Source organism: Hyperolius riggenbachi, chromosome 10, assembly GCF_040937935.1.
Source record: "Hyperolius riggenbachi isolate aHypRig1 chromosome 10, aHypRig1.pri, whole genome shotgun sequence".
Lineage (NCBI taxonomy): Eukaryota > Metazoa > Chordata > Amphibia > Anura > Hyperoliidae > Hyperolius > Hyperolius riggenbachi.
Window position 1 is genome coordinate 187,808,138 of NC_090655.1, and position 15,147 is coordinate 187,823,284.

Genomic DNA, 15,147 nt, shown 5'->3' on the forward strand with positions numbered 1-15,147 from the left:
ATCCTCTGCCTCTAATGCGTTTATCCATACACCCTGAATACGCATGCAGCAGTTCAGGCAGTGGTGCTCAGCAGAGCTCGAATATTCGAGTAGCTCGAATATTCGAGCTCTTTTTCAGCTATTCGAGCTCGGTATTCGAGCTCCGAATAGCTGGAGCTATTCGAATGGGCTATCCGAGTACACTCGAATAGCCCATTCACTATTCGAGCTATTCGAGCAACCCGGCGCTATTCGAGCTCGGTACCGAGCTCGAATAGCGTCATAGCCCAGATTGATGTCCTTAGAGCCAATCAGAGGGCTCCCAGGCCCTCTGACGGCAGCCAATCACAGAGGGGGACCCTGGCCAGCCCCTACCCTATAAATAGCGGCCGCCATGTTACGTTTCTCCGTGCTTGCCTGAGACTTGTACAGAGAGAGAGTTGCTCCTTTGTGCTTTGGCTTAGCAAGAGCTCTATTGTGGTCATTTACCTAGCGTTTTTGCTCACATACACCTCCTATACACACCTATATTGTTGTTAGTTATTTAGACATTGTATTTTAGTTAGTAGCTTGTGTGTTACATTAGAGAAAGGCAGCTGCTGCAAGCTTACAGGTTTAGGCCTCAGGGGGGCCTTGCCTCTGTGGGCAGCTGTCCTCTGTTTATTTCTCTCATCTATACCAGTATTTCTGCTGTCCTTTACTAATAGTATTGTAGTTATACTGTACTAGGAGTAGGACACTCACTGACTGTCACTGTTTATAGGCTACTAGCTAGCTCCTGCGTGTGTGCACTCACTCACTGTCTGTGTGTACACACACTCTATTTCCTTCTGATTACTGATAGATTATTGTTAGTTAGTTGTACTTACTTACTACTTACTCTTACTGTACCCGTAGGGACACTCACTGTCACTGTTCATATAGGCTACTAGCTCCTGCGTGTGCGCACTGCACTCACTGTCTGAGTGTACACACACAACACACACTCTATTTCCTTCTGATCGCTGATTGATTATCGTAATTAGTTAGTTGTACTTACTGTTACTACTTACTCTTACTGTACTAGGAGTCTAGGACACTCAGTCACTGTCCATAGGCTACTAGCTCCTGCGTGCGTGCACTCACTGTCTGAGTGTACACACACAACACACACTCTATTTCCTTCTGATCGCTGATTGATTATCGTAATTAGTTAGTTCTACTTACTTACTGTTACTACTTACTCTTACTGTACTAGGAGTCTAGGACACTCAGTCACTGTGTTCATAGGCTACTAGCTCCTGCGTGCGTGCACTCACTGTCTGAGTGTACACACACAACACACACTCTATTTCCTTCTGATCGCTGATTGATTATTGTAATTAGTTAGTTCTACTTACTGTTACTAATTACTCTTGCTGTACTAGGAGTCTAGGACACTCAGTCACTGTTCATAGGCTACTAGCTCCTGCGTGCGTGCACTCACTGTCTGAGTGTACACACACAACACACACTCTATTTCCTTCTGATCGCTGATTGATTATTGTAATTAGTTAGTTCTACTTACTGTTACTACTTACTCTTACTGTACTAGGAGTCTAGGACACTCAGTCACTGTGTTCATAGGCTACTAGCTCCTGCGTGCGTGCACTCACTGTCTGAGTGTACACACACCCACACTCCATTTCCTTCTGATCGCTGATTGATTATCGTAATTAGTTAGTTGTACTTACTGTTACTACTTACTCTTACTGTACTAGGAGTCTAGGACACTCAGTCACTGTCCATAGGCTACTAGCTCCTGCGTGCGTGCACTCACTGTCTGAGTGTACACACACCACCCACACTCTATTTCCTTCTGATCGCTGATTGATTATTGTAATTAGTTAGTTCTACTTACTGTTACTACTTACTCTTACTGTACTAGGAGTCTAGGACACTCAGTCACTGTGTTCATAGGCTACTAGCTCCTGCGTGCGTGCACTCACTGTCTGAGTGTACACACACAACACACACTCTATTTCCTTCTGATCGCTGATTGATTATTGTAATTAGTTAGTTCTACTTACTGTTACTAATTACTCTTGCTGTACTAGGAGTCTAGGACACTCAGTCACTGTTCATAGGCTACTAGCTCCTGCGTGCGTGCACTCACTGTCTGAGTGTACACACACAACACACACTCTATTTCCTTCTGATCGCTGATTGATTATTGTAATTAGTTAGTTCTACTTACTGTTACTACTTACTCTTACTGTACTAGGAGTCTAGGACACTCAGTCACTGTGTTCATAGGCTACTAGCTCCTGCGTGCGTGCACTCACTGTCTGAGTGTACACACACCCACACTCCATTTCCTTCTGATCGCTGATTGATTATCGTAATTAGTTAGTTGTACTTACTGTTACTACTTACTCTTACTGTACTAGGAGTCTAGGACACTCAGTCACTGTGTTCATAGGCTACTAGCTCCTGCGTGCGTGCACTCACTGTCTGAGTGTACACACACAACACACACTCCATTTCCTTCTGATCGCTGATTGATTATTGTAATTAGTTAGTTCTACTTACTGTTACTACTTACTCTTACTGTACTAGGAGTCTAGGACACTCAGTCACTGTGTTCATAGGCTACTAGCTCCTGCGTGCGTGCACTCACTGTCTGAGTGTACACACACCCACACTCCATTTCCTTCTGATCGCTGATTGATTATCGTAATTAGTTAGTTGTACTTACTGTTACTACTTACTCTTACTGTACTAGGAGTCTAGGACACTCAGTCACTGTGTTCATAGGCTACTAGCTCCTGCGTGCGTGCACTCACTGTCTGAGTGTACACACACCCACACTCCATTTCCTTCTGATCGCTGATTGATTATTGTAATTAGTTAGTTCTACTTACTGTTACTACTTACTCTTACTGTACTAGGAGTCTAGGACACTCAGTCACTGTGTTCATAGGCTACTAGCTCCTGCGTGCGTGCACTCACTGTCTGAGTGTACACACACTAAATTTACTTGTGATTACTACTGATTATTGTAACTGCTAGTTGTACTTCCTGACTGTTACTACTTACTTACTGTACTAGGGGACACTCACTCAGTCACCTCACCAACCAACCAACTCACCTCATTAAAGTACCCCACTTTTCACCCGCCCTTTTAAAAAACTTTTGTCTATACGCCCAAAACATTGAAGATGTCTGGAAGTGGCAGCCAGCGCGGTTTGGGCAAGGGCAAGGGCAGCAAGGGAATCAGGAGGAGAGGGAGCAGCATTGTGGCAAGCCGCGGCCGCGGGCGCGCCACCATGCACAGTTCCGCAGCAGCAACAGCAGCGTCAGTGGCTAACATTCCTCCCATAGCCACTGGCCGTGGACGCCTTGGGCGCCGCCCAGCAGGAGCATCTGCAACTCACGCTGCAGAGACACAGCAGCAGCAGCGTGTAGCACCTGCTCCCATTTTCCTCCAGCCGGGTCGGAAACGTCCCATTGAGGAAAAGGATGCAGACACTGTGGTGCAACTCATGACGGAGGATGAGCAGCCCGCCATCAGCTCTGCATCCGAGGCCTCCACCCTCACCACCACCACCACCACCACCACCACCCCTGTTCGCAGCAGCCGCCCAGCAGGGCCTGGGGAGGAGGCCAGTTCACCGTCAGTTGGCGACCTGTCATTCAGCAGTCTTTTGACCCCAGGCATCATGAGTCAATTGTCTGCTGTTGTTGGCGATTTTGAGGAGGAGATGCTGATGGGCACTTTGGGGGATGAGGGATTGGACAGCAAGACTGTGGCGACAGTCAAGCAGCCCATCCATGCATCAGGAGAGGAGTTTGGGGGATCCTCATCCCAGCAGGACATGTTTCAGGAGGGGGAGGATGATGATGACCCGGTGACAGACAGAGACTGGGTGCCACCACCTCCAGGGGATGTCGTCCTCAGCAGCTCTGAGGAGGAGGAGGAGGATGCTCTTGTGGGCCTTGCAAGGAGGCGCATCATTGCAAGCATTGGCAGCAGCAGTAGGCAGGTCCCACAGCCTGCTGGTGTCTCAGGCTCAGCAGCAGCAGCAGCAGCATCTGCCAGTACCACCACCAGCCGCACCCAAGCCCCCCAAGCCCCCCCCCCCCCAACCACCACAGGGAGACAGGCAGCAGCGCTTCCATGCCGTAGGGGGATGTTTAAGTCACCAATCTGGCGATATTTCACCATGCCCACTGTGTACAGCAAGTACGCCACTTGCAACCACTGTCAGCGGAAGTTGAGCAGAGGTGCAGACCCCTTAAAGTTCTGCACCAGCTCGCTCATCAACCACCTTGCGGCTAAACATTTCCACCAGCATGAGGAGTTCCAGAGGCTGAAGGCATCTGGTGCTGGCAGTGGCACCACACCCATCACTGCACAGCCTTCAGCAGCAGCAGCAGCAACAGCAGCCACCCGCCCTCCTGCTCCTCCAGCAGCACCAGCAGGAGTGCGGAAACGCACTGCTCCTCCCCCCTCTGCAACTCCTGCCGCCGACACTGAGGCCTGTTCTGGCAGCCAGTCCTCAGTGGCCTCCTCTGCTGTGTCTGCTGATTCCCGTGTCAGCAAAAGGCCACGCCAGAGCCTTTTGAGCGAGTCCTTCCAGGGGGTGGTTAGGGCTCTGCCTCCCAGCAGCCGTCGCGTGCGGCAGCTGAACGGCTTGCTGGCACGGGCCATGTGCTCTCAACTCCTGCCGTACACGCTCGTGCAGGAGGGGAGCGACATTCGTGCGCTGCTTGCTTGCGCAGCCCCAGACTGGCAGCTCCCCAGCAGACACTTCTTTGCCCGCAAGGCCATTCCTGCACTGCACCACTTTGTGATGGCCAATGTGGAGCGAGGGCTGGAGCACGCGGTTGGTGAAAGGGTCCACGTCACCATGGACTCCTGGAGCAGCCGCTTCGGGACAGGCCGCTACCTGTCCTTCACTGTCCACTGGGTCAGCTTGGTGGAAGGGGGTGAGGATGGGAGAGCAGCAGCGGGCACAGCAGCAGCAGCAACACAGTGGGTGGTGCCACCCCGCAGGGTCAGGGGAACTGCAGCAGGTTCCTCCGATCCTCTGCCATCCTCCGGCACACCTGGCCAAACCCCCCGCCTCAGCAGCAGCGTGAAGGCCCGCCACTGCCAAGCGCTGCTGCACTTGGTCAGCCTTGGGAAGACCAAGCTGACGGCAACCCATGTGTTGGCCAAACTCCAGGAGCAGGAGAGGATTTGGCTGACCCCCAGAGGCCTCAGAGTCGGAGAGGTGGTGGCCGACAATGGGGCCAATCTGGTTGCCGCAATAGACAGGGGAAACCTGACCCACATCCCCTGTCTTGCCCACGTGCTGAACCTGGTGGTGCAGAAGTTCCTGCGCACCTACCAGGGGATGGGCGAACTGCTGGAAACGGCAAGGAATGTTGTGCGTCACTTCCGGCGCTCGGCTGCAGCCTGTGCGAGCCTGAAAGACGTGCAAAAGGAGCTGGATCTGCCACGCCATCGGCTGATCCTTGACGTTCCGACTCGCTGGAACTCCACCCTGGCGATGTTGGAGCGTCTGGTTGAACAGAAGCGCGCTGTCAAACAGTACCTTGCCCTGGCCACTGTTTCCGCCGCTCAGAGAAGGGACAAGACCAGCAACATCCCGTCCATCGTCCCCGATGATGACTGGAGGCACATGCAGCAGGTGTGCTTTGTGCTGGCTCCCTTCCTGCAGGCCACAAACATGGTGAGCAGGGACCATGCTATGGTCTGCGAGTGGGTGCCCCTGGTTTCTCTGCTGAACAGGGCCCTCGATGCTTTGCTGGAACAGGGAGCGGCAGCCTTGGACCAGCAGGAGCGGCAACCAGCTGCGCAGTCCACCTCTGAGGGGGAGGAGGACGAGGACTTGGTGGAGGTCCCTGACCTGGCTGCTGATGAGGGGGATCAGCACAGCGCAGCTGAGTTGGTGCGGGGGTGGAGAGAGGATGAGGCGGCAGAGGAGGAGGATGAGGACAGCACTGACGTCGATGTGCCAGCAGACGTGGCCCGCCTCTTCCCAATGGCAGCGCACATGCTGACGTGCCTGCGCAGGGACCCCAGGGTGATCCAGATGAAGCAGAGGGAGGACATCTGGATCAGCATGATGTTGGACCCACGCCTCAAGGGGAAGTTGAGCCAGTTCCTGCCGCCTGCAGGAGGAGACCCAGCGCAACAAATAAGGAGCTTGCAGCAGGCCCTTGTTGAGCGCTTGGAGGAAGCCTTCCCCCAGCCTTCCACCCCCACTGTCCAGCAGCCAGCACAGAGGCAGCAGCAGGTGCCTGCATCCAGCAGCAGCAAGCGCCCCACAGACCTGCTGTCTCTCAGCCACGAGCTCTACAGGACTGTAGAGGCTCCGGCAGCAGTGACTAGAGAGGAGATGCATGCAGCAGCATCCTCCTCCGGTCACAGCCAGCGCCTGACCCACATGGTGGCTGACTACATGGGGTCGTACAGCGGGCTTGACAGCGATGCCCCTATTGATCCCATGGAGTATTGGGTCAAGCGCATGGAGATCTGGATCGAGCTGGCGCAGTACGCCCTGGAAGTGCTGTCCTGCCCCCCTTCCAGCGTGCTGTCCGAGCGCTGCTTCAGTGCAGCTGGTGGCGTGGTCACCGAGAAACGCTCACGTCTGTCTCACAAGTCTGTGGACAGACTGACGTTTCTCAAGATGAACCAGGCGTGGGTGGAAGGCGAGTTCCTGGCCCCTGTTGTCGGCGAGAGGGGGACATGAACTGGCTGCCGGAACCATCGTTAATGTGCCTTACCACCCTTTACCACCTCCTGGCTCCTGCTCACTAAGCCAGCCTGGTTCACTTTGACTATTACGTCGCCTGCAGCCACACATTTTACACCTACAGTGGGCTGCTGTGTACTGCCCTTCTGCTGTCTGTCTGTGTTTCCCACTGCCAGGGTACACAGAATTACCTTCTTCTGCTGCCACTCTGCCACCAGCTATTACGTCAAACAATAGCTATATTGGTTGTAAAACCAAAAACCAAAAAACCATAAAAAAAAAAAAAAGGTTTAATTTTTCTGAGGTGCCCGGGTTGAAAACTGTGTTGTCCCAGTTGTGTATTGGACACAATGTGGGCTGCACGACCGCTGTCTGGGACCTCCTGTTGTGTTTATTTACAGCCCTGGTATCACCGCTAGGTACCAGGGCTATTATGTCACGCTGCCTACCTGCTGCCACACTCACACTACTCCTCCATACCTCCTCCTGCTGCTGCTGCTGCTGTCTGTCTGTGTTTCCCACTGCCAGGGTACACTACACAGATGATTTACCTTCTGCTGCCACTCTGCCACCAGCTATTACGTCAAACAATAGCTGCTCACATTACTCCTCCATTCCTCCTGCTGCTGTTGTTGTCTGTCTGTGTTTCCCACTGCCAGGGTACACAGAATTACCTTCTGCTGCCACTCTGCCACCAGCTATTACGTCAAACAATAGCTATATTGGTTGCAAAACCAAAACCAAACAAACCATTAAAAAAAAAAAAAAGGTTTAATTTTTCTGAGGTGCCCGGGTTGAAAACTGTGTTGTCCCAGTTGTGTATTGGACACAATGTGGGCTGCACGACCGCTGTCTGGGACCTCCTGTTGTGTTTATTTACAGCCCTGGTATCACCGCTAGGTACCAGGGCTATTATGTCACGCTGCCTACCTGCTGCCACACTCACACTACTCCTCCATACCTCCTCCTGCTGCTGCTGCTGCTGTCTGTCTGTGTTTCCCACTGCCAGGGTACACTACACAGATGATTTACCTTCTGCTGCCACTCTGCCACCAGCTATTACGTCAAACAATAGCTGCTCACATTACTCCTCCATTCCTCCTGCTGCTGTTGCTGTCTGTCTGTGTTTCCCACTGCCAGGGTACACAGAATTACCTTCTGCTGCCACTCTGCCACCAGCTATTACGTCAAACAATAGCTATATTGGTTGCAAAACCAAAACCAAACAAACCATTAAAAAAAAAAAAAAGGTTTAATTTTTCTGAGGTGCCCGGGTTGAAAACTGTGTTGTCCCAGTTGTGTATTGGACACAATGTGGGCTGCACGACCGCTGTCTGGGACCTCCTGTTGTGTTTATTTACAGCCCTGGTATCACCGCTAGGTACCAGGGCTATTATGTCACGGCGAGCTGCCTGCCTCATTGACTGCCTGCTGCCACACACTCATCCTCCTCCTCCTGCTGCTGAATTTACCTCCTGCTGTCTTTGTGTTTCCACTGCCAGGGAGCACATACAATGGCGCTTCCAACATGCGTGCGCCCACCAGCTATTTGTTACGCTCAAAAATAGCTGCATTTCTTTAAAAAAAAAATTGAAAAGAGAAATACGTGAAGAAGAAGAAGACGATATTGAAAAAGAAGGAGAAGATGAAGATGAAGAAGAAGATGAAGAAGAAGATGAAGAAGATGATGAAAAAGAAGAAGAAGATGAAGAAGATGAAGAAGAAGAAGATGAAGAAGATGAAGAAGAAGAAGATGAAGAAGAAGAAGATGAAGAAGAAGAAGATGAAGAAGATGATGAAGAAGATGAAGAAGAAGAAGAAGAAGAAGAAGAAGATGAAGAAGAAGAAGAAGAAGAAGAAGAAGAAGAAGATGAAGAAGAAGAAGAAGATGAAGAAGAAGAAGATGAAGAAGATGAAGATGAAGAAGAAGATGAAGAAGATGAAGATGAAGAAGATGAAGATGAAGAAGAAGATGATGAAGAAGAAGAAGAAGATGATGAAGAAGAAGAAGAAGAAGAAGATGATGATGATGAAGAAGAAGAAGATGATGAAGAAGAAGAAGAAGAAGAAGACAATATAGAAGAAGAAGAAGAAGATATAGAAGAAGAAGATCTAGAAGAAGAAGAAGAAAGATAAAGAAGAAGAAGAACAAGTATATACAGTAACACTACTGAACAAAATTAAGGACACAACTTCTCTTTCCACATTTTTTTTTAAAGGAACATCCCCACATAATCACTTGCTGTTGTTACTTGGAAAAAAAGATGTTTCTTGCATCATTCACCCTCAAAACAAGTGTTGGAAGCTATTTAAGGCCAATTCGAATAGTCAGCTCGAATAGTGAGCTCGAATACCGACTCGAATAGTGAGCTCGAAGTCCGAGGTCGAATCGAATAGTAAAAATTATTCGACTCGAATATTCGACTGACCTCGAATAATTTACTATTCGAATTCGACCTAACTCGAATTTTGAAAAGGGGTATTTGAGCATCACTAAGTTCAGGTACTCCCAGGACCCAGCTGGATTAGCCATATGCTTTTTCCGGGAGTTTTGACTCGGACACTTATGCCAGAAGATCAACAAGACCGTCAGGCAACTGGTATTGTTTTCTAGGAAATAAATACGGCAACTTTCATATCCCTCTCACCTCAGGTCCCCTTTAACCCTTTCACTGCCAGTCGATTTGTCCTAAACGCGAACATCTACTGCCAAGCAGTTTTTAGACATTTTGCACTCATTAGGTTTACTTAGCATTTTTGACAAGACATGAAATAGACCGTCTAACCCGGAATCGTGGTTGCAGAGTGGCTCTCCTGGGACTGCATAACCCAGGATTGCGTCATCTCGCGAGACGCGAGATTACCAGGGAATGAACGCTCGCCAGCGCCCGTTCCCTGCAGGGGGACACAGAAGGCTGCTGCAATTGTGGCTACCAGGCTGTTTGAGAAAAAACAACATTTATTTACTTATACTGCGATCTACTGCAGCTGTCCCCTCGAGTGGCAGGGAAACAGATCCCTCTCATAGCCTATGAGAGGTGATCAGTATGATTGGCTGTCGGGAGGGGGAGGGAGGGATGGTGGGAGGGAAAATGTAAAGAAAATGCACAAATTTTATTAAAAGAAAAAACAATAAAATTAATAAAGAAAAAACAAAACATGGCAGCAGCCCCCAGTAAAGGTAGCGAGGTCCAGGTGCAGCCAGTTTAGGTAGTCAGGTATGGGTGCCCCAATATAGGTAGCCAGGTATAGGTGCTGCCAGTACAGGTAGCCAGATAAAGGTGCGGCCAGTATAGATAGCCAGGAATAGGTGCACCAGTATAGGCAATAGGTATATGTGCCCCAGTATAGGTAGCAGGTATAGGTGCCCCAATATAGGTAGTAGGTATAGGTACCCCCAGTATAGGCAATAGGTATATGTGCCCCAGTATAGATATCAGGTATAGGTGCCCCAATATAGGTAGTAGGTATAGGTACCCCCAGTATAGGAAATAGGTATATGCGCCCCAGTATAGGTAGCAGGTATAGGTGCCCCAATATAGGTAGTTGGTATAGGTACCCTCAGTATAGGTCCCCTGCATAGGTAGAAGGTATAGGAGCCCCAGTATAGGTAACGGGTATAGGGGCCACTGCAGGAAGGGGGACGGACATCATCCTCCCTGCACATGGACCCCCTCCTGTGGCCCCCCTGTAATGCTGGAAGGTTGTTTTTACTCACCCGATCACTGGCTCCATGCAGTGTCCCCTCCGGCTGCAAGCACTAGTCGCCCAATCCTGTATGAAGCATATGTAAACACTCTTCATACAGGAAGTAGAAAGGAGAGAGAGGAGGCAGCTGTCGACTTGAGACACAGCATGGAGCGAACGATCGGGTGAGAAATTACAACCCGACCACTGCTCCAGCTCTGCAGGGAGGCAAACTGATCGCTGCTCCAGCTCTGCAGGGAGGCAGAGGAGGGGGGCCCATGTGGCTGCTTCCCGGGGGAAAATTTGCCAATTAATGTACCTGGTATATTATTGGCAGTTAAAGCCATTCCTTGCCAAAGTGTACCTAGTACGTGCTTGGCAGGGAAAAGGTTAAAAGACACCTGAAGTGAGAGGGAGACTGCCATATTTATTTCCTTTTAAACAGTGCAAGTTGCCTGGCCATCCAGCTGATCCTCTGCCTCTAATACTATCAGCTATAGACTTTGAAAAAGCTTGATCAAATTTTTCTGACCGAAGTCTGAGTAAATTAGCTGCATGCTTGTTTCAAGTTTTTGATTCAGACACTACTCATGCCAGGCAACTGGTTTTGTTTAAAAAGAAATACATGTAGCAGCCTCCATATCCCTCTCACCTCAGGTGACCTCTGTTCCTGTAAACATGCTCACCTTACATTTGTCAATCTTTTTCAACAACAATAAAGCAAAGGGTGTGGAGTATTGGTTTGGGTGTTACTCCTCAACTGGCTGCAAACCACAGGGGTCTCACTGTAAAAATAGACTGATACCTGATCCAATTAGGAGTCATATTTTCAGGTCACAGTTATCTAAAGTCTACAATAGGCTTTGCTGGTTTCAAAACCAATAGGCCAGCAGTGTTTGACTGTGTTTAGGATTGGTTAATAAGATGCAAATAATTCTGTGAAGTAAAATGCATATATAATAGTTCACCAGAACTAACAGTGTGCTCCAATGAATTTTATATACAATTTTATATAACACAGTTAGAGATAATTAGTGAGATGTGAATAATAGCAAGTTGATGCAGGATTATATGAATTCTGTGTGCATATGTATGCAGCTTAAAAATGGACCAATCCAATTCTTCCAAGGTAGAATTGGTCCATTTTCAAACTGCACACATTTATATACAAAGTAAGCATAATCCTGCATTAACTGGAAATTATTTGCTTTTCACTGACCATCTCTAACTGTGTTATATAAAATTAATTGGATCACACTTATGCACACAGCTAGCTCTGGTGAAATGTTGTATATGTGTTTTGCTGCTATGACAAATTCAGTATGATTGTGGGTCCTGGCTAGTGTAGATATATTTCTGAAAAACTGCAAAAACTCCTTTAAGTAAGATATTCAAAATAGCTTGCTTTACATTGTTGCTTAACTAAATGCAATGTATTGTAAATATTAACAAAAATATGGCTTTAAAAAATTAGACAAAAACTTTATAAGACTGTAATTAAAATTAAATAAAATATTAGCTATGCTAATTTAAGAAAGACCAGTTTAACACATGCAAATGCAAAAAGTTTAGGAGAATGTAAAAAGTAATCAATCCAAATAGATAAACAGATGTTGCAGGACAACACAAACTGTAAATACACTAATTTGATTAAATCAATACATGAAGATATGTAACATACATGAAAGATGCATTTTTTTTTTAGCACACTTTAAAACTACTTACCATATGAAACAATTAAATGCACTTTCTGAACATTGAAATAATACGGTGGCTTTGAACCCACATTTATTATTGTAATAAAATAATTCTTCAAATACAACAGTGGTAGCATATGCTATTTTTCCAGCTTACCACAAGGTGGAGCTGGTTGCTAACAAGTTGCACTGTTTGAATATTTTGCTCACGTCAGCTCTGTAAATCATCGTAACACTTTTCCCAGCCACTGAAATTTGATTTCTTAATGATAAAAATACTTGTTTACATATAAATCATTACTGATTTTTGTGTGAGTTGTTAACTGTGCTCTCAAATTAAATACATAAACTGACTTCAGTTCCACTGTAATTAAAATTAAAGTAATAATACCAAATCCAGTAAAGCCACTGTCCCTGACATTGTCACAAGCCCATTGGTTTTATTTTCTGATGTTTTGATAGATGCATAAAGAAACTTGTAAACAGAATGAGACAATTACAATGAAGCAGCTAAAAGCAGCTAAAAGTACTTTGCGGCTATACCAAAATTGCAAAACAGTCAAAATATAGAGGTTTTACAAGTATCTCATACTCAGCCCTATTCCTAAGACTATTACAAATGTAAGGAGAGGTAAATGGAGGCGGCCACAATACCAGTTGCCTGGCAGCCCTGCTGTTCTATTTGGCTACAGTATTGTCTGAATCACACCAGAAACAAGCATGCAGCTAATCTTTTCAGATCAGACATTAATGTCAAAGGCACCTGATATGCTGCATGCTTGTTCAGGGTCTATGGCTAAAAGCATTAGAGGCAGAGTATCAGCAGGATAGCAAGTCAACTGGCATTGTTTAAAAAGAAATAAATATGGCAGCCTCCATATTCCTCTCATTACAGTTGTCCTTTAATATCACTGCTAGAGTTTATACAATGTTCTGTCGTGAGTCACTAAACATGTGAAACAAATGGATAAAAAAAAAATCACAAGATTATTCAAAAGCCCAGAATGACACTTTCAAGAAGAGGAACCTGTAATTAGTAAGACCCGTGGTGGTACTTGGGTCACTTCAGGAGGGAAAAAGCCATCATGCACTAGAATTATATTATTTACCAGGAAGCAACTGGTTATCTACTATATTTCTGAAAATAGTTTCAGTATTGTTCACATTATGAAACCAGAACCTGTGTTTTTTTTTCTTTTTTAAACAAGCCTTAAAGCACCTTACTTGTGTTGATTTGTGATGTATACTGTTTATGTGTTACATGAAATACCTGTCTGGGGGAAAAAGGACTAGAAAAAAAAACTAAGGATGGACAAGTGAAACGGATTGTGCCAAAATTGATTCATCATTACGGATGTGCAAGAACAATCTTGTTAAAAGTGAGAACGTCCTGCAGAGTGCAGGAGGTAAGATATGCAGGGGTTAAATCACCTGGCCACTTACTGCAATGTGGTCTATGGTGGGTTCCATCGGCTTACACTTCTGCATTCAGAGCTGGAAGTTCTGGCCCTGAATGCAGTGTAAGCTGATGGAACTCACCATGGATCATCAGAATGCAGGGGGTAACCAGGTGAGTTAACCCCTGCATGTCTCACTCTCACAAGTGGCGTAGCTAAGGAGCTATGGGCCCCGGTGCAACTTTTACATGGGGCCCCCAAGCAATCTATACATAACAATTGATACGGTGCACCAAAACCTGCAAATGACAACAACAGGGTCAGAGGTGCAAGAAGGGGATGGGGAACAGTTTGTTACTGATTATTACTATTTAAAGCATCTATAGAAGTGATTATTACCAACACAGGGCCAATAGAAAGCTAATTTTGTGCTTTAGAGAGGGCCCCTCGGGGCCCCTCTGGCCCAAGGGCCCCGATGCGGTTGCTACCTCAGCAACCCCTATTGCTACGCCACTGACTCTCACCTTCCACACACTGCAAGACGTTTTCACTTTTTCATGAAAGCGGTCTTGCTCATGCCTATTTATCATATTTTCATATTAAAATAATGAATCCGTTATCAATTATACATGGCACCCTTGTAAGATAAGCAAAATGTGTGGCTCATTGAGAAACTCATAAATGTATATATTCAGTAAACCTTTACTGGTAACAACCATTTGCCTGATCATGAATGCATTATCTTATAACCAATCACAGGCCAATAATGCAATGCACACAGCCATGAGCAAACATAATCAACGAGATTGTACTTTTCCAAAATGATGTACAATTTTCTGCAATTTGTATGCAGCTTGGAGTTGTTCCAATCAATATTGTCTGCAATTGCACTTGACTAGGTGAATTCCAAGCTTCACACAAATCAAAGATTCTATGAATGTTGCCTTCAAGCGAAAGAATGAAGAATACTGTAATTTTATTGTGACTGTTGATACTAGATTGGGTGCTTTGAGTATTTCTATAATTACTGATCTTGTGATTCTCACATAAAACAATCTCTAGAGTTTACACATAAGGTTGTGTGCACAGACGTCTTGTTTTTAAAGGAGCCCATAAACTGGCAGATGGCCAGCAGACTTAACTATCAGATCCTTTTTCTGTCAGTGTAGCGCACACTGATTTCCAATAGATTTCAGCAAGAAACCTATTGGTAATCTGTGCAGCTGCCTCCACCTGGTCTCCCCATGTATGGTGTACTCACCAGGCCAGAGGTGAGTGTTAAAACAGTGCTAAGCTCACCAGTCTGCTGTCACACCTCCTCCTGTATCTTCTCTCCATCAGGGACATTTGTGACCTGTTCGTGACCTCATGCATTCCATTAGGTCAAGTGGATGGAGGGAACACATAGGACACCAGGAGTGCACCAGCAGACAGGTGAGCTAAGTGCCATTTTAACACTCACCACAGGCCCAAGGAGTACATTCTACAGGCGGGGAGATTGGCCGGGGTCCATCTGTTATCTGGAAATTGCCATGCACCTACCAAGCCTTTTCAAGCGTGATCGTTCCAGCATGCTGAATCAATGTTTTGATTGATTTCAGCCAGAAATCAAATGAAACTATGATCGGGTAGTTATATCACAGCATCAATCTCTGGCAGATT

The 15,147-nt window shown here is 46.7% G+C and overlaps 1 protein-coding gene across 12 annotated transcripts in view; it reads right to left on the bottom strand.

Moving 5' to 3' along the window:
• KCNMA1 (potassium calcium-activated channel subfamily M alpha 1) overlaps positions 1-15,147 on the bottom strand; it is a 759,662-nt gene that overhangs the window by 260,079 nt on the left and 484,436 nt on the right. The gene's annotated exons all lie outside the window — the stretch shown is intronic.